The sequence below is a fragment of the Triturus cristatus genome, chromosome 1_2 (assembly GCF_964204655.1).
Source record: "Triturus cristatus chromosome 1_2, aTriCri1.1, whole genome shotgun sequence".
In the NCBI taxonomy this organism is placed as follows: Eukaryota; Metazoa; Chordata; class Amphibia; order Caudata; family Salamandridae; genus Triturus; species Triturus cristatus.
In genome coordinates, this window is record NC_140580.1 from 228,545,779 (window position 1) to 228,569,325 (window position 23,547).

General features: G+C 46.4%; 1 protein-coding gene across 8 annotated transcripts in view; it reads left to right on the top strand.

The window, feature by feature from the left end:
• PDLIM1 (PDZ and LIM domain 1) overlaps positions 1-23,547 on the top strand; it is a 426,157-nt gene that overhangs the window by 233,424 nt on the left and 169,186 nt on the right. The gene's annotated exons all lie outside the window — the stretch shown is intronic.

Genomic DNA, 23,547 nt, shown 5'->3' on the forward strand with positions numbered 1-23,547 from the left:
GATGCCTACCTGCACATCCCGATGAACGGTCGACACAAGAACCTGGTAAGGTTCAACATCAACGAGGATCACTACCAATTCAAAACCCTGGCATTCGGCCTCAAGTCCGCGCCAAGGGTGTTCACAAAATGCCTGGCAGCGGTAGCCGCATACCTACGGAGGGAAGGGATCCATGTATACCCTTACCTGGACGACTGGCTAATCAAAGCAAGTACTCGCGACAAGTGCGAGGAACACGCAGAAATAGTGACAAATACACTAACATGTCTAGGGTTCTCGATTCACTGGGGGAAATCATCAATGGAACCAGAACAGGTGAAGATCTTCCTGGGGGCACAGATCAACACCATAAACAACACAGTCATGCCCAGCAACAGGAGAACAGAAGCCCTGCTGAAGGAGACACGTCTCTACCAGAAGGGGAGAGCTCTGACAGTGAGAACGGCGAGCAAGATCATGGGGATGATGGCCTCATGCATACACCTAGTCTCCAATGTACGCCTACACATGAGACCATTCCAAGAATGGCTGCAACAACAATGGTCACAAGCAAACGGAAGTTGGGAAGATCTAGTGGTTGTAACGCACGCAGTGCAGGAAGAGATAACATGGTGGAACAGGGAAAACATCACAACAGGGAAACCCTTGACACCTCCAAACCCAACTGTGACCATCACCACAGACGCATCCCTGAGGGGATGGGGTGCACACATGAACAAGCTCAGAGTGAGAGGTCTGTGGACTCCAACGGATGCGGTCAAACACATCAACTACCTGGAATTGAAGACCGTACTGCTAGCCCTGAAGGCTTTCCAGAGGCAGCTGTACAACCAAAGAGTGTTGATACAAACAGACAATACTACGACGATGTTCTACATCAACAAGCAGGGAGGAACGCAATCGTTCCCCCTATCCAAACTGGCTCAGGAGATCTGGAGATGGGCAATCCCACTGAAAATAGACCTGCTGGCCATACACCTTCCAGGGAAGGACAATGTGGAAGCGGACTGGCTCAGCAGGCAGACTTCGGCATCCCACGAGTGGGAGCTCAATGGATGGGAAACGCAAAAACTATTCAGAAGGTGGGGGAAACCTACAATAGACCTATTTGCAACACTCCAGAATGCAAAATGCCAAAACTTCGCATCCAGACAACCAGAAAAACAATCCCAGGGGAATGCCCTATGGATAAGCTGGTCAAAAACATTTGCCTACGCTTTTCCACCAATACCACTGATGCACAGAGTACTCAACAAATGCAGGACAAGCAACATGACGCTGATCCTAGTAGCACCACAGTGGGCAAGACAAACGTGGTACTCTCAGATAGTGGAGATGGCAGAGGGCCCTCCACACAAATTCAAAAAAATCAAAGACTTACTCTCCATGCAGAACGGAGAGGTTCTACACCCAGAGCCAGAGAGCCTCAGTCTAGCGGCTTGGCTCCTGAGGACCTAGAGTTCGCACACCTTAAGCTACCTCGAAGCACTATGCGAGTGCTGCGTGAGGCTAGGAGGCCAACGACTCGGAAGTGGTATGGAGATAAATGGAAAAGGTTTACTATTTGGTGCACCAGAAATAAACTGCAAAACAAAATGACCAAGGAATCAACGGTGCTTAGATACCTCACACACCTACTAAAATCTAATCTATGCTCGTCGTCACTAAGAGTCCACCTAGCGGCGATTGTAGCGTACACACGAGGGGAGACGGGAGGAAGTTTCTTTACCTCTCCGGTAGTAAAGAGATTCCTCGAGGGAGCTAAAAGATTAGCACCACCTAAAAGAATGCCGCCGCCGGCATGGAACCTCAATTTAGTCCTGACTGAACTCATGAAGGCGCCCTTTGAGCCCATACACAAAGCCTCACTACAAATGCTGAGCATGAAAACAGCCTTCCTGGTAGCAATAACATCGCTACGCAGGGTAAGCAAACTGCAGGCGTTAACACTACAGGAGCCCTACATACAGATCCACAAGGACAGAGTCGTCATGAGGACGGACCCACACTTCATGCCAAAGGTGGTGTCCGCTTTCCATATGAACCAGACCATTCAAATACCAAGTTTCTTTCAAAACCCGACAACGGGCGCAGAGAGGGCACTTCACACTCTCGTTGCCAGAAGGGCGGTGATGCACTACATAGAGAGAACTAAGGAACATAGGAAAACAAAACAGTTTTTCGTGTCATTCGCTACCAGTTTCCTGGGTAGACCAGTGACCAAGGGCACCATCGCACGATGGATCGTGCTAACAATACAATTCTGCCACAGGCAGGCAGGACAAGAACTATCGGAGGGGGCACAGGCACACTCCACAAGGAAGAAGGGGGCAACAATTGCCTTTCTGGCAAACCCGCCCATTCAGGACATATGCCTGGCGGCAACCTGGGCTTCAGTGCACACGTTCACTAAGCACTACTGCATGGACATACAGATGAACAAGGAAGCACAAGTAGGACAGAAGGTGCTCCAACATATATTCAACGACCAACGCTCATCTTCCACCCAACCGCCACAAAAATAGCAAACCGCTACAAAGTCTATGCACAGCATAGTGAATCCAGAAAGATTCACGCTGCAAAACGAATAGTTTCTTACCTGTCGGTGTAGTTTTGCAGCTTGAAGATTTTTCTGGATTCACTAGCGGACCCACCCACCTCCGCCAGAAAGATGAGGCAGGAGAGCAAGGTGGAATAACAAGTAAGGTTGAGAAGAATAAAATACTGAAAAGAGACTTGGAGAATAAACAAGACTAAAGCCGCCTGGGGTTCAAAAAAAAGAGAAAGAGAAGACAAAAGAACAAAACAAGGGAAAAAAGAACCCGAAGATGGCGCACCCAAGGTGGGACTTCCGCAGGAAGCGCGCCGACGTCACGAGAGGTACACCAAATGGTGGGACGTCGACGCCCACCTGGGCTACAAAAAAAACAAAAAAACAAAAGAAAGACTACGAATCCGGACCCAACCACAAGATCGCGGAATAATGCACAGCATAGTGAATCCAGAAAGATCTTCAAGCTGCAAAACTACACCGACAGGTAAGAAACTATTCATTCTACTCTAACCCATACGGGTCTTAAAGGGGTACTCTTCGCTGCTCTACCGGTGTGTGAGTGGGGTCATCAGGGTCTCTGCCACTTATTGGGATTCCCCCTCCATCCTCCTTAGCCCAGTAAGTAGCTCTTGATAGTTGCTCGGGCGGGTTGGGCCCCTGTGCCAGCCACCCAGAGGTTCCTCAGGTACCCCGAGGAGGGAGGGGAAGGAGGCAGAGAGGTTGCAGCCCCCCAATTACACTAGCTTCATTTGTCCATCAAGGAACTGCTGGCTCTGCTCAATGCAGCTTTGGAGGCCAGTCCAACAGGCTTTCCCAGGGCCCTCTCTTCTCATGAATCCGACCCAATGGAGATCACCACAGTTTCATTCATGCTTGACCACTCAGTGGGCCGATCTGCTTCCCAGCTATCTCAGGGGTATTTATCCTCTGTGCCAGGTCCCGCAGTGGCCAGGGGCACCATCCTCTTTGCTCCCCAGTAGGCGCCAGGGTCCTTTACATCAGTACTGCTCTGTCAGTCACTAGGCTGCTATAGCGCTCTCACTGGGGCCGCAGCTCGTTGTATAGCCAGCGCAGCCTTGGCACTGCACCCACAGAATCAGGCCAGAACCAGGCCTCGTGTTGTCAGTGCCTGGCTCTCCTCTCCTGAAGCTTCGCTTTCTGGTGTTGGGCCACTGCAATCCTCTCTCCTGGAGCTGGCTGCCGCTTGGTAAGTGGACGGCGTAGCCTGTTGCAGTGGTGCAGCGCCTGTGAGACCAGCTGCAGTTTTGTATAGTGTCCTCTCACCCCCCGCCCCCCCCCCCATTCTTGCTTGCACATACAACCTCCATGTTCCCCCCGTTGGTGCTTATCTTTAAAAAGAATTGCTATGGCAAGGTCAACTCTGGCTGCATGATATCTCCTTTTTTAAACTTCAAGCCTTGCTGCGCTTCTGTGCACGTTAATATTCTTAGGCATGCATTCTAATGCTGCTAATTTAGATGGGAAAAAAATGATTCTTCCAGAAAATAATTGTTCATTATTTTCTTTTTCGCCCCCAATGCATTCCTTACTTGGATTTTTTATCCTAAATATTTTCGGTGTCTTCATACATGTTGGCATGTTAATTACTCCTGATCCAAACCAGATTCCACTGGTGAAAGAAGGGTTGGGATCTTTCTCAATTTAGATTTTATGCAGCCGGTGTTTCGTAGCCTTCAAAAGTATTTGTCTTTTTTCCCAAGCAGCTATTTGGTAAGAATACTTTGCTCCTCTATTTTTTCTGGACAGTGGAAGGGGCTTTTATACCATTAACCCTCTACTGCTACTCTCTTCCGCTCATAAAGCATATCCAAAAGCTTGGTCCAAGGACTTGTTGCTATGCTTGGCAGTGGCATGTTTTTAAACTTGCTCAAAACAATGGTCCAGCGTACTATAATCGTATACACTTACATGGGGGCCATCTCTAATGTTTTGTTCTTGGCCCATTGTGGTGGAAGACCCAAGGACGCTTATCTGCCCCCGCTTGTATTCTTTTCCATATGTATGGTTGCAGTTCATTTGCTATCTCTTAGGAAGCCCACTAGATTGATGCTCGCTCAAAATGTTATGCTTGAGCTTCTAAAATCTCAAAGCGAGTCTATCAAATCTATATAGCTGATTAGGCTGAATTGATTTATGATTCTCAGCTCAGTTGCATTTCTGTTTTTCCAGATTACTTTGTGCATGTAATTTCTGCTTCTCCTTAATAGTCCTTTCTTGGCAGTGATAACACTTGAGGTGAGGGCAGTTTATGGGACTTCGCAATCTTGGTTTGCTAGGGAATAGTTTAATAGTCATGTGGTCTGCTTCTAACACCTGGAACGATTATCTTGAGCTATTTGGTTTTTACTTCTACTTAATGCCTTCAACCTGGGAATTTTAATGTGCTATGACGCAGTCAACGCTGGCCACATCATAGCGATTTAAAAAAAACAACAAAAAAAACACTTTAAGCCATGTTGCAAAGCTGCTTGCATTACTGTGCAACATATCTTAAAAACATTGACGAGGCCAATAGACCTCACATAAGTGAGACATATCGGCTTTGCCAATGCTTGTTTATTTAGGGTCTGAGTGGCAAATAATACACAAGATTGAAACTTAAGTTCTCTTTGATATCACTCAGAACCACAAGATAAAAAACATTCCCTTATCGTCCCCAGCCGGATAAGAAGCACTGTGGTAAGATATTTGTGAGGAAGCCTTGCATAGCCGTGTCTTGCCACCAATCAAATTACACCGGGCATTAGACTGTCCTCTTCTACTCAAATATAAAAATATTACCAATTGTTCTGCCACTCACCCACACTGCACTTGCATTGCCAGCCCCCCAGCATATGTAAAACAAAAAAAGAAAAAAGTGTTGGGTTTAAAGACCTCAGACACATATTTTGCATACCATTACATACCTTACAGATGCATCAATTCAGGCTGCCAGCGCTGTGGGTGTATGAGTGTTCCACTTCCAAAAACAGATTTTATGTCAAGACCCGGAGGCCAATATTATGCATAAATCCCTTTATTGTTGCCACCACTCTCAGCAGAATTATATTTGCCCAGTTGCCAACTAGGACTAGCACCCCAATGTGACAGTTTTACCAGTTTTTAAAAGGTACCTAGTGATTCTTCGGGCATAAAAGAGACCATCACAAGAAACAAACCAAGTGCACTCAGTTTATCTTAAAAATCATTAGTGTGCTGTTCATAAAACAGCTGCATTTACACCATAATCAACATTGAATTAAAAGTTTTGTAAATGCAGAACCTGGCCAGTTGCCTATTCATTTTTACATTCACGTGAAGGCAGATATGTGTACCCGTTTGGTATGTTGTTTTTTATTCTCTCTTTAATTTGGTAAATCTCAGCATGGAAGTTGTGCTAGTTTAAGATGCTCCCTTTTTAGGTCGCCGTCTACCAGACCGCGCAATTGTGTGGTATGCGGAAGACATCTTGTGGATTTTCAGAAAGTTGACCTGGGACTGTATTCCGCCCGTGGCTTGCTATGGGCTTTGTGGTTTGTAACTTATGTTTTCTGCCATTCCATGTGCTGGCTTTCTTGCTTTAGGCTGTGCAGCTTGAATTCGTACCTCCCCATGTAAAAGCTGTGTTTACATTATTCTTCCTTGAACTCGTTTTTTTGTAATAAACAAGCCTTTAAATATTGTTCTCATCACATTTATTGGGTATTCAAAGACCAAGTTCAAATGTCAAGCTGTGTTTTAGTGGGAGCCTGGTGGTTATTTAGCTTTCAGCTGATTTCAAAGTGAGAGCGTTTATAGGAAAAAGAAAGCAGTGTACTTTCTCCATGGAGCCTGCTTCTGCTCTTTTCCTTTATTTAAATGTTAGACATAGACATCTCAAAAGGTATCTTGTTCTTCTGCTGCAGAAAATATTTACACGTTTTTTTACAAAATTCCTTTTCTTCGAGTCTATTTAATTTGTGAAACTGCCTTTTTAGGAACAAAGTACAAAACTGCATTTCAGTCTCAGCGTCAGCCTAGCATGTGGTGATCTTGGGCAATTTACACTGTTAATGGCCTATTCACTGTCAAGCACAGGATAAGATCTTTTCACGGGAAAGAGCCCGCCACATTGTAACACAATTTAACAATGCTTGGTTTTCACTTTGATGTGTAAAGCATATGCTTTCTTTATGACCTCTGTAGCAACTCGTTTTGGAGAGTTGGATATTTAAAGGCACTTTTTATGAAAAGTTTTGTATTTGTTTAGCTACTTATGTATTCTGTCTGCAACTGTACCTTTTTCGGAAGACATATTACTGGATATAAACGATTTCGTCATTTGTCCTTGCAGGCTCTAGGGCCATGATTTAAATGATTCAACATGTGGAGTGGCTCAGGGGCCAAAAGCACTTAAAACGCACTGAAAAACGATTATTGCTTTTGCCACTAAACAAGCAGTCACACGTGCAGTTAGTTACCTTGCAGGCGCTAGGGTCATAATTTGAATGGTGCAACAGGTGCAGTGGCGCAGGCACCAAAATGTCTAAGAAACCCATTGAACACAGATTATTGCTATATTTTAGTACTAAGCAAGCAGTCACAAGTGCAGTTACCTTGCAGGCACTAGAGTCATGATTTTAATGGTGCAGCAGGTGCAGTGGCAAAGTGGCTAAAAGCTCTAGGAAACCCACTGAACACCAATTATTGCTATATTTTACTACTAAACAAGGAGTCCAGTGCAATTACCTTGCAGCCACTAGGATCATTATTTGGATGGTGCAGCAGGTGCAGTGGCACAGGAGTCAAAAGGTCTAGGAAATCCTCTGAACCCCAAATATTGGTATAATTTGCTACTAAACAAGCAGTCAGGAGTGCTTTTTTGATTCATTTGTAACCATTGCACCCACAGTAACACATAGCCTAAAGCATCACTGTAAAAAGAACTGTAACATATTGGACTTTTCTGTCTACCTACAGCTTGCGTTACATTCATTGCATTTGTATGTCACATTGACACAGTTTTTTGTATGGTCCTAAAATGCTTCTGAATCTGGACACCCTAACACCTTGGCAAGGGCATTCTCCATCCTATAACATTAGCACTTCAGCCGTTTTTAAAAGCGCTATAATGGGGAAAAACGCTTGCTGTGTCATATAGCTTTTTTACATTACTTTCAGCCATTTGTAACATAGTTAAAAAGCATTAGCAAAGCCCATAAATCTCACAAAAGGGAGACCTTTTGGCTTTGCCCATGCTTGTTCTTACAAAGAATTCACGCCTATTTTAAGTCTGAATGCATCTGAGGAGTCTGAAGTAGTAATCTAACTATTATATGGAGGATGAAGAGACCTTAATAAAGTTCCTGGTTACAAATAAAGGATATTTCAATCAATCAATCATAACATTTGTAAAGCGCACTACCTACCTGTGAGGGTCTCAAGGCGCTGGGGGGGGGGGGGGCTGCTACTGGTCGAAGAGCCAGGTCTTGAGGAGTCTTCTGAAGGCCAGCAGGTCCTGGGTCCGCCGAAGGTCGGTGGGGAGCGTGTTCCAGGTTTTGGCGGCGAGGTAGGAGATGGATCTGCCGCCGGCGGTGGTTTTCCGGATGCGTGGTACTGTGGCGAGGACGAGGCTGGCGGAGCGGAGGCTGCGGGCAGGGGTGTAGAAGCTGAGTCAGTCGTTGAGGTATGCCGGACCGGCGTTGTGTATGGCCTTGTGTGCGTGGATGAGGAGTTTGAAGGTGATCCTCTTGTCGACGGGGAGCCAGTGTAGGCCTCTTAGGTGGGGTGCCATGTGGCTACGTCAGGGGACGTCGAGGATCAGTCATGCTGAGGCGTTCTGGATGCGTTACAGCCGTCTTAGGAGCTTGGTTGTTGTTCCTGTGTAGAGGGCGTTCCCGTAGTCCAGTCTGCTGGTGATGAGGGCCTGGGTGACGGTTTTCCTTGTGTCGGAGGGGATCCATTTGAAGATCCTGCGGAGCATTCGGAGGGTGTTGAAGCAGGACACGGAGACGGCGTTGACTTGCTTGGTCATGGAGAGGGCGGAGTCTAGGATGATCCCCAGGTTGCGTGCATGGTCAGTGGGTTCTGGGGCTGTTCCTAGCGATGTAGGCCACCAGGAGTCGTCCCAGGCTGATGGGGTGGGGCCGAGGATGAGGACCTCTGTTTTGTCTGAGTTCAGCTTCAGCCTGCGGTCCTTCATCCATTCAGCGACGGCCTTCATGCCTCTGTGGAGTTTGTCTTTGGCGGTGTGGGGGTCTTCGGTGAGGGATATGATCAGCTGGGTGTCGTCGGCGTAGGAGATGTTGAGGCTGTGTTTTCGTGCGACGTGGGCGAGTGGAGTCATGTAGATATTGAACAGCGTCGGGCTGAGGGAGGATCCCTGTGGAATGCCGCAGATGATCTCGGTGGTCTTGGAGCGGAAGGGTGGGAGGAAGACGCTCTGGGTTCTGCTGGAGAGAAAGGATGTGGTCCAGGCCAGGGCCTTCTCTTGGATTCCGGCGTCGTGGAGGCGTGCAGTTAGGGTGCGGTGGCAGACCATGTCGAAGGCTGCTGATAGGTTCAGGAGGATGAGGGCGGCTGTCTCTCCTTTGTCCATGAGGATCCTGATGTCGTCGGTGGCGGCGATGAGGGCGGTCTCAGTGTTGTGGTTGCTGCGGAATCCGGATTGGGATGGGTCCAGGATGTTGTTGTCTTCGAGGTAGCGGGTCAGCTGTCTGTTGACGATTTTCTCCGTGAGTTTCGCCGGGAAGGGGAGCAGGGAGATGGGCCGGAAGTTCTTGAGGTCTTTGGGGTCTGCCTTGGGTTTCTTCAGTAGGGCGTTGATCTCGGCGGGCTTCCAGCTCTTCGGGAAGGTTGCTGTCTCGAAGGAGATGTTGATAGTTTTCCGGAGATTGGGTGCGATGACTGTGCTGGCTTTGTTGAAGACGTGGTGAGGGCATGGGTCGGATGGGGATCCGGAGTGGATGTAGTTCATGGTCTTGATGATGTCTTCGTCGCTGACGTTGGACCAGGCGGTCAGATGACTGATGCGGGTGGGGGTCGCAGGGGTGGTGGTCTCGGTGGCGGAGGTGGGGGTGTCGGTGTTGAAGCCTTCGTGGATGTCGGTGATCTTGCTGTGAAAGAAGGTGGCCAGTGAGTCGCACAGGTCTTGTGATGGTGGAATGTCGTTGCTGGGGTTGGAGAGTTCTTTCACGATGTTGAAGAGCTCTTTGTTGTTGTGTGCGTTGTTGTCTAGGCGGTCCTTGAAGGCAGTCCTCTTGGCGGTCTTGATGAGTTGGTGGTGTCTGCGGGTGGCGTCCTTGTGGGCGGTGTAGCTGTCTGGTGTTCGGTCGCGGAGCCAGTTCTTCTCTAGCCTTCGACAGGTGCGCTTGGAGGTCCGGAGGTCTTCGGTGAACCATGCGGCTTTCTTGTTCATGTGATTGGTTGCGGAGGTCTTGAGTGGGGCTAGGGTGTTGGCACAGTTGTTGATCCACTGTTTGAGGTCGATGGCGACTGTGTCTGGGTCGGTGGGGTCTGCGGGTAGTTCCGGGGCGAGGGCGGAGGTCAGTTGGTCCTTGGTGATCTTGCTCCAGCGGCGGCGTGGCAGCTGTTGGGTATGGTGATGTGTGGTGGGTTTCCTGAAGGTGAAGTGGACGCATCTGTGGTGTGTCCAGTGGGGTTCGGTGGTGTGGTTGAAGGAGACGTGGGGACTGGCGAAGAAGATGGGGTCCAGTGTGTGGCCAGCGGCATGGGTGGGTGTCGTCACAAGCTGTTTGAGTCTGAGGTTTGCGAGGTTGTCGATCAGGGCGGAGGAGTTGGCGTCGTTGTTGTTCTCGAGGTGGAAGTTCCGGTCCCCGAGGAGGATGTAGTCCCTGGAGGCGAGAGCGTGGGTGCTGATGAGGTCGGCGATGGTGTCGCTGAACTGTGGACGGGGTCCGGGTGGTCTGTAAACGAGTGTTCCTCTGAGGGTGGTGTTGGGGTCGGTGTGGATCTGGAAGGGCATGTGCTCGGCGGTGGTGAGGGTGTCGTCGGTGTTGGTTGGTTGGTTGGTTAATTGTGGCCCATGACTTCTTGGCCAGAGTTTCCCAAATTGTGGGTCGCAAACCACTGGTGGGTTAAGATCTGATTTTTGGTGAGTTGGGAAAGTCTGAGCAATAAATAAAGATTCGTTAAATAGGAGGAACCAGGTGCTTTTGGACAGGACCAGCACACGTGCTCCTTTAGAGAGTTTCTGAAATATAGGAGTGTGCAGTTCCTATAAAAAGGGATATGGTACTAGTGAGATAACAGGTCAGTGGAATATGCTCCAATAGGATCAAGTGCTCTCACACACTCTGAAAGGTGTCATGCTTCATCATCTGGGCATGCTCCTCATTGGGCCTGCGCTGCAATGCCCGACGGGCACTCGCGAAGGATCTCTTGGCCGGAGGTATTTTGGATTTTGCCAATGGATGAAGTGTGGGTATGTGGGGTATGACGTATCAAGTGTGGGTATGTGGTCACGGAACACAGGTGCAAAGGTGCACACAACACCACTGTTGAGTCACAAATAAGCGGTTTGCTCTGTTAATTTTCATTAAGGTGCGCACTGACCCAAAACGCGCACCACAACAACTGGAAACCGAGATTTTAATAGGATCAAAAGCAATCAAGACATTTTACTTGGTGATGAACGAATGATAACTATGCACATAAACTTGATTTCCACACACTGTCATTTGAGTGCTATGTAGCTTTTCAGTAAAACTGCATGTCCATGCAAAGTTAGTGGCCATTTTAATGAAAAATGTGTTGTCAGAAAATGACTGCTTTAGTTGCATCACAAATCGTCCCTCTCAATGTCCATCAAAGGTAGTTGGGTCACCAAAGTTTGTTGTTCCAAAAGGTAGGGTGTGGATCTAAAATGTTTGGGCACCGCTGTTCTGGGCACTTTTATGTGATAAGTTGGACGATGAGCAGGATGACACTGGCAGGAGAATGAAGGAACTTGGCACAAGCATTAGACCAACACCAATTGCAACATCGACATATTCATTCACTGCCTCTACTTAAGTTTTTTTTTTCCTTTTCTTATTTGCATTGTAGATCCTATGTTCAACTTTTTTAAAGCTCTGCTGCTGGAACTTTTCCGTAACACAACACTATTTCATTGAAATCTGTGCAAATTTTCTAAATGTCTGACTTTTAACATTTTCTCTATTGGTACTCACAACTTGCTTTTCTGCCTTCACGGCATATCACTACCAATACCATAAACCTACCAAAGCCCTGGCGTCTCCTTCAGATCCCTGTCCAGAGTATATCATGGAGCAGATAGCCCAGCTCATGGTAGGGAAATAACCATTCACTTCAATCTTTCACTACGGCAAGGGCTGGTGCCACATATGTGTTACATTAGCAGTATACATTGTTTTAAGTCCATGCAATTTCCCCTTTTTTCTGTTAAACAATTGGGTTTTGCACACAGTTTGCCACTAAGTATTTTCCTATGAAATATCATGTTGTAAATATTTGTACATACCGCCATGAACCTATCATTATTTTGTATAAATTGATTGTGGGTAGTGTACCTATTGATGTTGCGCCACTATTCATGTTGTACCCTTTGAGTCTTTTTTCAGTGATTACTTCACATTCATTGTGATGTCATGGAGCTGTACATATCACTTTGTAAATACTTTGATTTATGTGTTGTATATAATTCATTTATCGTTGAAGTGCAAAAGTACGTGCGCTCTCAGGTAAGTAAACAACACATCCAGGTTGTAGTAGTGATCAGGTTTATTCCATAACGCGTTTCGACTGCGTCCGCAGCCTTGCTCACATGGAACCGTTTAATGGAAAACTGGATGCAAATGTATATACACACATGACACAACCCAGAGGGCAGTGGAGTCAAAATAGGACTGAAAGAAAGAAGGCGTCCGCCATCTTGGAAAGGTCAACAATGGTAAACATAGTGAAAGGCAAATGCAAAGTACACAATGACGTAATGTGAAAACGTAATGTGAAAATGATCATCAGTCCAAATGCACGAAAGAAAATATTCCACTGTTACATTAGTTACATTAGTGATAGGTCAAATGACCGCAGAAAGATATATGGCTCGAAAACAATGATAAAATAAAACATCATAGCACTCATAGTGAAATTAGTGTAAAAGTGGTCATTCGAGCATCATAATACTGCGTCTAACAAATGGAAACGCTGGGCCAGTGTGGAAGCACTGTAAAGTGAAAAACTTCCGCTGCGCATGGAAAGGTGGCTGAGTAGCCAGACACATGGGAGGGGAAAGAGCTGGACCCATTGCGAGTTATTGCAATAAAGGATGGTGTGGTAAAAGGAAAAGTCAGTGATGGCAAGGATACCAGAGCAGTGGTTGCCGATCGCAGACCAATGTTAAGTCAGTGCGCGTTGCACAGAGTGCAGGGTAGACCCAAACATGGTTATGGGCTGGCAAGTTCATGATCTGACGTACATGCATAGTGCTCGTACAGTGCTAAACATCTGGTCTTACCAATCACGGGTAATATGATGGACAGAGTGCCACGATAGGAAACAGGTTGAAAACCAGAACAAAGACAGTGATGAGCAAGTGCCCTAGGTCAAGATAACCAAAAACCACTTATCCTGCTGCTCTCAAAGCCCTTCTTGGAGTGTCCAGTTGTGAATCAAGTGCCCCAGTTTTCTAAGTGAAGGTGAATTCATTTATGTGGTTTTCCACTATTTTCTCTTGTGCCACTTTTTTACGCTATATTCATATCCGTAGGCCGTTGTGGCGCTCCTTCAGCTACTGTATTTGAGATAGACGCTCCTCCTTTTTACAGACAGTGTCTTCGGTTACCGCAGTCTGTCGTCATTCACGCCTACCGGGCCGACGCGTGCCGTCACAATTCTCTTTGTGTACGTGCGACGCGCTCACCGTAACAGCCTTTAAGTACTGGGCTTTTTCAATCAGTCGCCCTCTAACCTCCCAGGAAGCGGGTTCTCTTCGTGAGCAGCGTACTATGTATTAAGGTAGGCCTTGATAGGATGCAATGAGCCATGGCACAATATTCGTTTTTTGTGCGTTATGTCCCCGGCATTGTCAGTGCCTGATGGATGGCCTTTGTTTGTTTTTATTCAACAGACAATGGATTGACTCCTCACTTTTGAATAATTTTGGAATACTCAACACTTCGTAAATTACTAAGGGGCCCATTAGGATGGCCGTCGGTAATTCTCCCCGACCGCCATGGTAGCGGGAAAAGACTGCCCGCAAGGACCGCGGCATAACAGCCGGTCCAATTAGGATGCTCCGCAGTCGAAATCCAACCACAGCCGTTGGATTCTGGCGATTAACATTGTGGCGGTCGCTGCTGCCAGCAGCACCGCCGCAATGTCAAAAGGTATAAAAGCAACAATATCTCAGCAGGATATAATGTAATTACTTAAATCTGTATGTACAAGACATTACAGTTTAGCGAACAAAAGAGAGGAGACTTCAAATAGTTCAATCCATGCGCCCGTAGGCGTCATATATTATACGAAGATCAGTAAATATACAGAACAGTTGTAACAGCACTGTAGGGTATAAATAGCCAGGCAACCCTAGTGATGTGTACAAAGTGCTCGTGACAGTGAAGTAACGGCGCAAGTGACAACGTGAAAGATACCACAGCAGAAGGCGCAAAAGAATATACAGTATTTACAGATTAAAAGGTTCAAACATCAACTTATTCAATGGTACAGTTCGTGATTTCAGTTATGTTAATGAACCAGGGGTCAGAGTATGCCTAGGGAGCTCGAGCTGGTGGGCAATGGTCGACGGCGTTTCGATCCTCTCAAATTAGGATCATCCTCAGGACCTGGGTTGCCTATTTGTGGAGTGCTCTGAAGCGCATTGAATGAAGCGCTGGTGTAGGAGATGAAGCAACGTTGATGAAAAGGCAGGCGGTGGAATGAAGAGCAATTATAGGAAGGAGTCCATCGCGCAGTCGCTGTAGAATGGAGTTCGGGGAGAAACCGAGGACGTGCGGTTGGTAGTCACTCGAGGGACGGTGGAGCCGGCCCAGTCAATGAGCCAGGGGCATCAGAAGATTTCGGGGTCAGGAATAAATCCGCAGTATCGGACAAGTCACAGTCGTGTACTAGTCACGGTCAGTGCCGCACGTCCTCGTTTTTCTCTTCCCGGAATTCACAGCTAACCTCGAGTGACTACCAACCGCACGTCCTCGGTTTCTCCCCGAACTCCATTCTACAGCGACTGCGCGATGGACTCCTTCCTATACTTGCTCTTCATTCCACCGCCTGCCTTTTCATCAACGTTGCTTCATCTCCTACACCAGCGCTTCATTCAATGCGCTTCAGAGCACTCCACAAATAGGCAACCCAGGTCCTGAGGATGATCCTAATTTGAGAGGATCGAAACGCCGTCGACCATTGCCCACCAGCTCGAACTCCCTAGGCGTACTCTGACCCCTGGTTCATTAACATAACTGAAATCACGAACTGTACCATTGAATAAGTTGATGTTTGAACCTTTTAATCTGTAAATACTGTATATTCTTTTGCGCCTTCTGCTGTGGTATCTTTCACGTTGTCACTTGCGCCGTTACTTCACTGTCACGAGCACTTTGTACACATATCACTAGGGTTGCCTGGCTATTTATACCCTACAGTGCTGTTACAACTGTTCTGTATATTTACTGATCTTCGTATAATATATGACGCCTACGGGCGCATGGTTTGAACTATTTGAAGTCTCCTCTCTTTTGTTCGCTAAACTGTAATGTCTTGTACATACAGATTTAAGTAATTACATTATATCCTGCTGAGATATTGTTGCTTTTATACTGTACTCACCCAGATCTCAGTTTGGTCTATGGGTAAAACTCCTGTGGTTTTTCTGCAATGTCAAAAGGAGCATGTCCTGCATATCCCTGCACTGCGTGGCAAGCACTGCACAGTGCCTGCCACCTGGTACAGGGACACCATGGTACCCCCCCCCCGTGCACCCACACCCCCCAACACATTGGGGGCCGCAATGGGCCCCCGGAACCTGTCTCCGCATGCTTTTCCATGGCGGTTCCACCGCAGCGGAAAGGCTGTCTACCGCCGGCATCATATTCGTGCCGGCGCCCTGATCCGCAACTATTGTAGCGGTTCAGTTCCGCCCGCCAGGCAAGCGGGCAGACTGCAACCGGCGGAAAAGTGGCGGATGGAATATCACACCGCCACGGTCACGACCGCACTGCTAATCGGATCGGCGCCACCGGTCCGGCGGTTGCACTGCCGGCGGCCATCCGCCCGCCATCCTAATAGACCCCTAAGTCATTGTGCGGCTGCACTTTGACTTGTTGAGTCTTCACGTCCCACTGTTGCGGGTAAGTAGTTGTGGCTAGCACCCTGCACAATTGTGGTTTAGTTGCCTATTTTAGATTTTAACAGGATTTATTTTTCCCTCCAGACTATTTACCAATTGGAAATAGCTACCTGGTCAGCCCAACCTTGGCACCAGGCATAGGTCAGTACTCACACCTTTTCCATACATTTGTACTCTGGTGAAGAATATATGGTATTAATCTCATCTTCACCTCTTTAGGTTTCCCCTTGTCCTGATGAAGACCCCTGAGCGGAGGTCCAAAACCACCTTTCTCGCATAAGTCGGGTCGAAACGTCGACGCCTACCTCCTTCAAGAACCTGTACCTCAACTATACCTCCTTGCCCCCGTTTCTGATGGTGCATTATTGCACGTGTATACTTACAAAAGAAGGTTTAAATTATCTACTATATATGAATATGGACAGGTGTGATTGTACTGGGCGGTGGTGTTAGATCTGGACCCAGTACCTACATTGAACAGATAACTAAGTTGATTACCTACAACCTCTTCCTTTTCCCTCCATCTAACCTTTTCAAACGACAAGAGCACTACTTTCCTCTCCTATACCCTTTTCTATTTGCAACCTATTTTTCATATTATGGATGACATGTGGTAATGTTTTTACCCAATGTGGACGCATTCCTGAATAACAAAGTAAAAAAACTTTTGAACTGAACTGTATACAGGTGTGTGTTTTTCTTCATTTTCAGGGTGCTAATTAATTATTTTTTATGTATAGGCATGTATTGATGACTTGCTGTTGACCTTTGAGCCAGCATTAATTAAAAAAAAAAAAGCTCCACTGATTCGTTTTGCTATTGCTGATGGGTCCAGGACCAATTATTTTTCATAACATATCTGAAAGGCAGCTATAGTAAAACTCTTGGTAAGGGAATCACTCTAGTCTACTTCAGATCCAAACAACTGTCTCATTTCCTTGTGATGCTGTTTTGAGAAATTGCTATTTAACAGCTCCAAACTTTTGTTGAGACTAATAATTTGCTCCATCCTTTACAGGCCAGTTTTTGAGCTGACCACAGTACTGAGTTGGTGGTACCCGCTGTTCTTGATGATTTAAAACATTGTTTAGATAGAGTAGACACAGGCACTCAGGTTCTATCGGACCTCTCCATGGCGTATGACAATGCTGATGACTCCATTCTGCTTCAAAGATTAAAGAACATAGGGTGTGACCCATAGGCATTACAGAGATTCACTTTGTTTCTGTCAGCACAGATACAAGGTATATTCGTGCCATGGTTTACTACATCTTGTGGAGTCTAAGAAGGGTCTGGTCTATTGCCACTTCTCTTTAATATTTGCATGGCCCGAATAGCAGTGTTGTAACATAGAATCGATGTGCAGTTTTACAGGTATGCAGAAGATAATGCAACTCCTATGTATATATTACACCCTCAGAAATTGTCTAAACATTCTAAACTGGTGCAAACTCTCACAGTGGTACACCAATGGATGTCCACCAATCATTCTGAAGTTAAACTCAGTGGAGCCTAAATTCCTGATTATTGAAAATGACACCTCGAAACGTCACTTATCTGACTGACCAGTAATTATGGGTTCCCATTTGAACACTTTTCAAACTATTAGCAGTCCGGGCTTCAATCTTGATGCAAACCTGTCATTGGCGCATCAGGTGTCAATAGTAGCCAGAACCAAAATCTGCCAGTTGACGTTGCCAGATTTTCCCCTTTATTGACAGTAGCCAAGGCCGGACTGGGAACAGAAACCAGCCCTGGCAATTCCACTCAACTGGCCTCAGGGGAGTGGGCGTAGCGTCAGCCCGGGAGGCAGGGTGGGGGAGGGCAGGTGGTGCTAGAGTCTTTGGTTTTGGTACTGCCGATATTGCTGCACTGGTGCAAAACGGACCACCAGTAACAAAACCAGCCCCCACGGGTCAAAAAACGGCACTCGCCCTTCTGGCCCACCGGGAACACGCCCGGTGTCTTCGATTCAAGCATTAGTGCTGTCACTCCTGGTCTTAAGGAATGCTTGGTACCTGGGAATGGTTTAAAAGTCCCTGAAACAGCTCCAAATAGTACAAAAGGCCGCAGCCTGTCTAATAACTGGCATTCCACATTCTCAGCAAATCTCTCCTAGCTGGTATTTGCATTGGTTGCCCAAAAGGATTCCTATTCTTTCTAAAGCCATGCTAATGTTCATCGTATCCTCCATGGCTCAGCACTGCAGTTTCTCACTCCGATATTTTTTCTATATGTACCAGCTAGACCCTTAAGATCGAGAGCCCTTGGATACGTGACATCCCAAAAACCCATACCAAGAGCTTTGTTGATCGAGCCTTCTCTGTAATATATGCCAGTTAACAGAATAAGCTTCCCAATTAAATCTGTTTGATGGCTTATCTGCTCCCCTTTTGCAAGCAAAGCTGAGAGCCTAACCTTTCAACTAGTTTCTTTCTCATGTCTCTTATCTGTATTCTTTTGGCACCAAGGAGCTTCGGTGTGTGTGTGTGATATTAAATGCAAATTGGGTATGTTGGCACATGGAGTAAAATTTCAAACCAATATAATTAATGGCCTATCTATTTTTCTTTTACAAAATGACACACCATATTCAGTTTTGTATAACAATGCTCTATACGGAAGCATATTTATTCCCCTGGCTATACATTCCGTTCCCTCCTCACAGCCGAGTAAAACAGAAGCTTTGACTTGTAAACGGCAGCCTGACACTGTTTAGGAAACTGTCTATTAATCCTGCCTTGTTGCAAATGCAACCCCCACGCATATATTGTAGCAGAGGCTGGATGCCACGGAGGCTTCGTTAAACCTCATTTGCTACACAGTGACTTTGTTTTCAAAAATATCCTAGTGTCTAATCTTCCCATCCACCCTCTATACCAAAGCTACCAGTACGGAAAGCGACATTCTCCTAAACTTGTTTAAATATGGCCGCAAGCTGCAGCAAACTTTATGCCTATAATCAATCGTGTGATCCCAAAGAGGATCACTCCACACGGGATTTGAATCCACATGCGCATTTTCTGTTTTCAAAATGGCATGCTCTAAATACTCCAGTCTTAGCTTGTGATATCCAACTAGGCATCCTGGTTCTCAACGCACTCAGCAGCGCAGTAAATCCAATGCTCTATGGCCAGCTTGAGAGATACCGTTGTCTGGCGACTGGCTTGTAGTTTCCCTGGACGCTTTGTCTTCGGCACACCAACCTTGAGCACTATTAGGCCATGCCAATGGCGGATGCACACTTTGCAACAACTAGTTAGCATAGTGGGTAAAGCAATGATGTACTGGAATGAAGCCCAAGTAAAAAACAGTTGTTGGATTAATTCTAGCTTTCCACCCTCATTTTTTTCTGTTTTCTAATTGATAATGTATAGAATCATAAGTTGTATGAGAGAACGTATCATGACATATCAACACGATTCTCGGGAACACAAAACAGTACTTGGAGGTAAGGCGTATTCAATACCAAAGTTTGAGCAGAGAAGTTGTCAGTTCACAGCACAGGTGAAAACAGGTGCTTTGTTTTTCCTATATTATGTTGGTCAATAATGCAATCCGTCCTCGGTATCTCAGGGCAGTACATATTCTGGCTTTAGGTGTCTTATAACATCCTGCATTGGTGGATATAGTTCATAACAATGCGAAACCTCGGTTTCATTTGTCTATCAAGGCGCATGGGCCAGCAGTAATTTAATCTATAAAAGGAAACCAGATACTGACATTTTCTGACAATTTCTAGCATGTATGAAACTGTGAGTGCACACTAAAAACATTGGCCTGAAACTGCAAAGAACCTGTCGCACTAGTTCCTTCTCAGACGAAGGCAAAAGCTCAGGGCCTGGGGGAAGAAAAGAACACGTCTGTTTGATGTAGTGATGCCAGTGATTTCCCATGTTGATCAGCTGTTAGAGCTTAGTCAAATACGTTTTTGGATACGGCCTGGTAGGTGTTCTTTGGATACGGTGGGTAGGCACACGAGAATATATCCTGAACACGTCAACAAGTAGTTGAGCCACTCCCTAAATATGAATAGTAGTTACTTAACACGGGTAAAACGTGTTTTATTTTCAAAAAAACATTCGAAACCCACTGTGTTACCCTAGACGTTGGAGTAAACCGTATTTCTTCTGATTTGATTGTTGCCTTTGGTCCTCATGTTTGGCTAAAGGCCAGTGACCGCATAATAGTTTTTACAAATCTCTAGTAAGGTGACCCAACAAGCAAAGGTGACTGACAAAGCAGGATGGAATGCCTGCTGTGATCCTTGCATTGTTGAAAGGACCGATACTAGACACAGGCTTCAAAAATGAATGGCTGAAGGAGCTTATTAGAGGGGTCATGATTAAAAAGAATGATTAGCTGTTAGACCTGGCACCATTGGCGTGAGTCTCCCTTCCATTTTTCGCTGCGTCTCCTCTGTTTTTGCTGGTTATAGATGCTCTGGGCACTGTGCCACTGCCATTCAGTGCCACAGCGCGAAAGCTCCCTTTGTAAAGATGACATGTGAATTGGTACATCCACGATTGGCTTATTTGGTTTACCTGTTAGTCCCTAGTAGCGTGGCGTGTGTGTGCCCAGGGCTGGTAAACCAAATGCTGCTGGTGGGCCTGCAGCACTGGTTTGTGCCACCCCCAGAAGCAGCTTGTAAAGTGTGTCTCAGACCTGCCACTGCAGTGTCTGCGTGCAGTCCAGAACTGCCACCTTGGCTGTGAAGTGCACCCACTTCCCAGCCCCTGAACCTTCCCTTGGCATCCTGTAAGCCACCCTTATGATAGGGTGCATTGTATGTGTAAGGTAGGACATGCTCTGATGTGTGTAGCATTTCCTAGTAGTGAATTACACCCAATTTCATTTTTCACTACTGTAAGGCTACCTGTTCTCCATAGGCCAGAATGGGAGGTTTTGGCTATTACATTCTATAGTCCTAACTGACCCATAGAACATGGTAGAAAAACAAATTTAGTATGCCTGAGCTCAGAATAATAAAATACATCTTTTAGCGAAGGTTATTTTTATATTCTGTGTTTGAAACTACCACTTTTAGAGTATGGGTACTTTCTTGCCTAAGCCTTCCAGTGTGCTCTACTATTATGTGTATTGGCTGTCTGGTTTTGGAGGGACAGGGCAGGCTGAGTCAGACCTAGGTTGAATAGAGAGATCTGCCTTGGAGTGAGGGGAGGGGTAGCTCCTGCACTTGAATAGGGCTGTGCCTGGCAAGGTGAATGCTGGCTTCACCTCCCACTGTGCGTCTGAAGGCAGACCCCCTCTTTCTGAAAGGAAGGATGCTGCCTGGTAAACAAAGTGCTCCAGGGCTGGACAGAGCTGGTTCTGGCTGGGTTCAGAGACTTGTAGCTTCTAAGATCAAAGACTTTGGGGGTATAAATATTTGTGCCCAACCCCCTACAAATGGTATTGCTCCTGGACAACAAGATGAACCTCTGTCCGTAACTACAGGAATCTGCAGGAGAAGCACTGTCCTTGTGCTTATGTGCTGTTTCTTGGACTGGCCTGCAGTGGTTGCTACTGGACTTGGAAGAAGAGGAAAAGGACTTTGAAGGAACTTTTATTTTTGGCTACAGCAATCGCCCAAGGGCTAGAAGAGAGCTAGCCTCCTGCAGGAGTCTCAGGCACATCAGACTCCACCACCAGCCTCCATTTTCATCCCAGCGAGGATTTCTATCTGCAGGTGAGGCACCTGTGAATTCCAGGGCCTCTAGTTCTACTGTTGAGAAAAGAGTGCTGAAAATCATCGCTAACCCTGTTAGCGAGCCGCTGCAGCTAGTAAGCGTGAGGAAAATTGTAGCTGTGCTACCGCCGAGCGCTCGCTACTGGAGATCGTCGCATCACCTGTCGGCGGGCCTGAAAACGCTCGCTAACTCCAAAGATTATCGTATTACCTGTCAGCGGGCCCCAAAACGCCCGCTAACCCAAGTGCATCGCATCATCTGTCTGCGGGCCTAAGAGTGCTCGCTATCCCGAAGATTACCGCATTGCCTGTCAGCAGGCCCCAAAACGCCCTCTAACCCAAGATCGTCGCATCACCTGTCGGCGGGCCTGAAAACGTCCGCTATCCCGAAGATCATCGCAGAGCCTGTCAGTGGGTTCCAAAACGCTCGCTAACCCAAGTTATTGTATCGCCTGACTGCGGGCCTGAAAACGCTCGCTAACCCGAAGATTGTCACATTGTTTGTTAGCGTGCCCCAAAACGCTCGTTAACCAAAAATCATCGCACCAAGTTCATCGCTGCGCGGACGCCGTGCGTTCGCCATTTTCCCTGCATCACATCAGGATCGTCGCTCCCTCGCGGATCGACATTTTCTTTTATCGCAGCAAGATCACACACGCAACAGGCTCGGCGCATCATCCTCCCTTAGCGGCAAGGATTTTATCGCATCACCTGCTTAGCGTGCAGAAGTTTGTTGCTTTGTCCTGCCCGCAACCCAGCGCATCATCCTCCCTTGCGGTAAGGATTCAACGCGTCGCTGGTTAGCGTGAGGAAATTTATCGCTACAACTCCTTAGCGACATTTTTGTTACTTTGCTACAGAATCCAGATACCTTGTGAGTAAAAGGGTCGCAGAGACCACTGCATTGCACCGAACATCATTTTGTGCACATTGAACTATTTTTGCAGCATTTTTAAAGTAACCCTATGGTCTTATTATTATGGATTTTTACTGTTATTGGTCTTGTGTTAAGTCTATATAAATATACTTATTTTTTATAATTACTTGAGTGGTGTCCATTTGTAGTGTTCCACATTGTGTTACTGTGTATGGTCATACATGCTTCACACACTGCCTCGGACATAAGCCTAGCTGCTTGTGCTACATTACCACAGGGTTGAGCAGGGGTTATCAAAGGGTGTAGGCTGCTTACTCTGACTTAGGAAGAAGGGTCCCTACTTGGACAGTGGCCAGCCATTGCCAACTAGAGACCCCCATTTCTAACATTAGCACGTTGAGACTAAGGATTCTCCCAGATCCTCTATACCTGGTGATGGTATTAAGAATAAAATTAATTAAATGACCGAAGAAAAAAGTCTATTAATGGCAGAGATGGATATTGGTCCCTGTCTTTGACATTCTATGAAAAGGAAAAGAAACAAAATAGTAAGTTGTGAAATATAATGAGCTGATTTTATTTAAAAAGTTTGGGAAAAAGATCCATAAGCTTGGTTTCAAAGCTATCTTTTTTCACAGACTATGTTAACCTGTACTCATCTTAAAGGTTTTCTTGGTTATACACAGGAGCATGAAGATTACTCACAACTTTCTTTCAGAGGGTCCATGGCAGTCGGAACATTTGAATTGGAGTCTAACATGAGCTTTACGATTCTATATTGACTACATCAGCAAGTGCAGCCTCTCTCCAAGGATATAGTATTAACTACAGATAGTTAAGTGTCACAGAGTGACAAAGCTCCATCGTATCCCTTATTATTCAATCATTCATTACAGCTCTCACTTGATATATATTGTAAGATATAAGGCTGGCTGTAGCGGGAGGAGTCCCTGCTCATTGTATCAGAATTTGTGTTGCATTGGTGGATTGGCAAAGGCATGGTCCTCTTAATGAGATGAGCAGGTGATATTTGGGCTTCTTTACTTGCTCTCTGGACAGGTCACTGTTGGGATGCCTGTTCCATAGTGGGTGGTCAGTTTGGT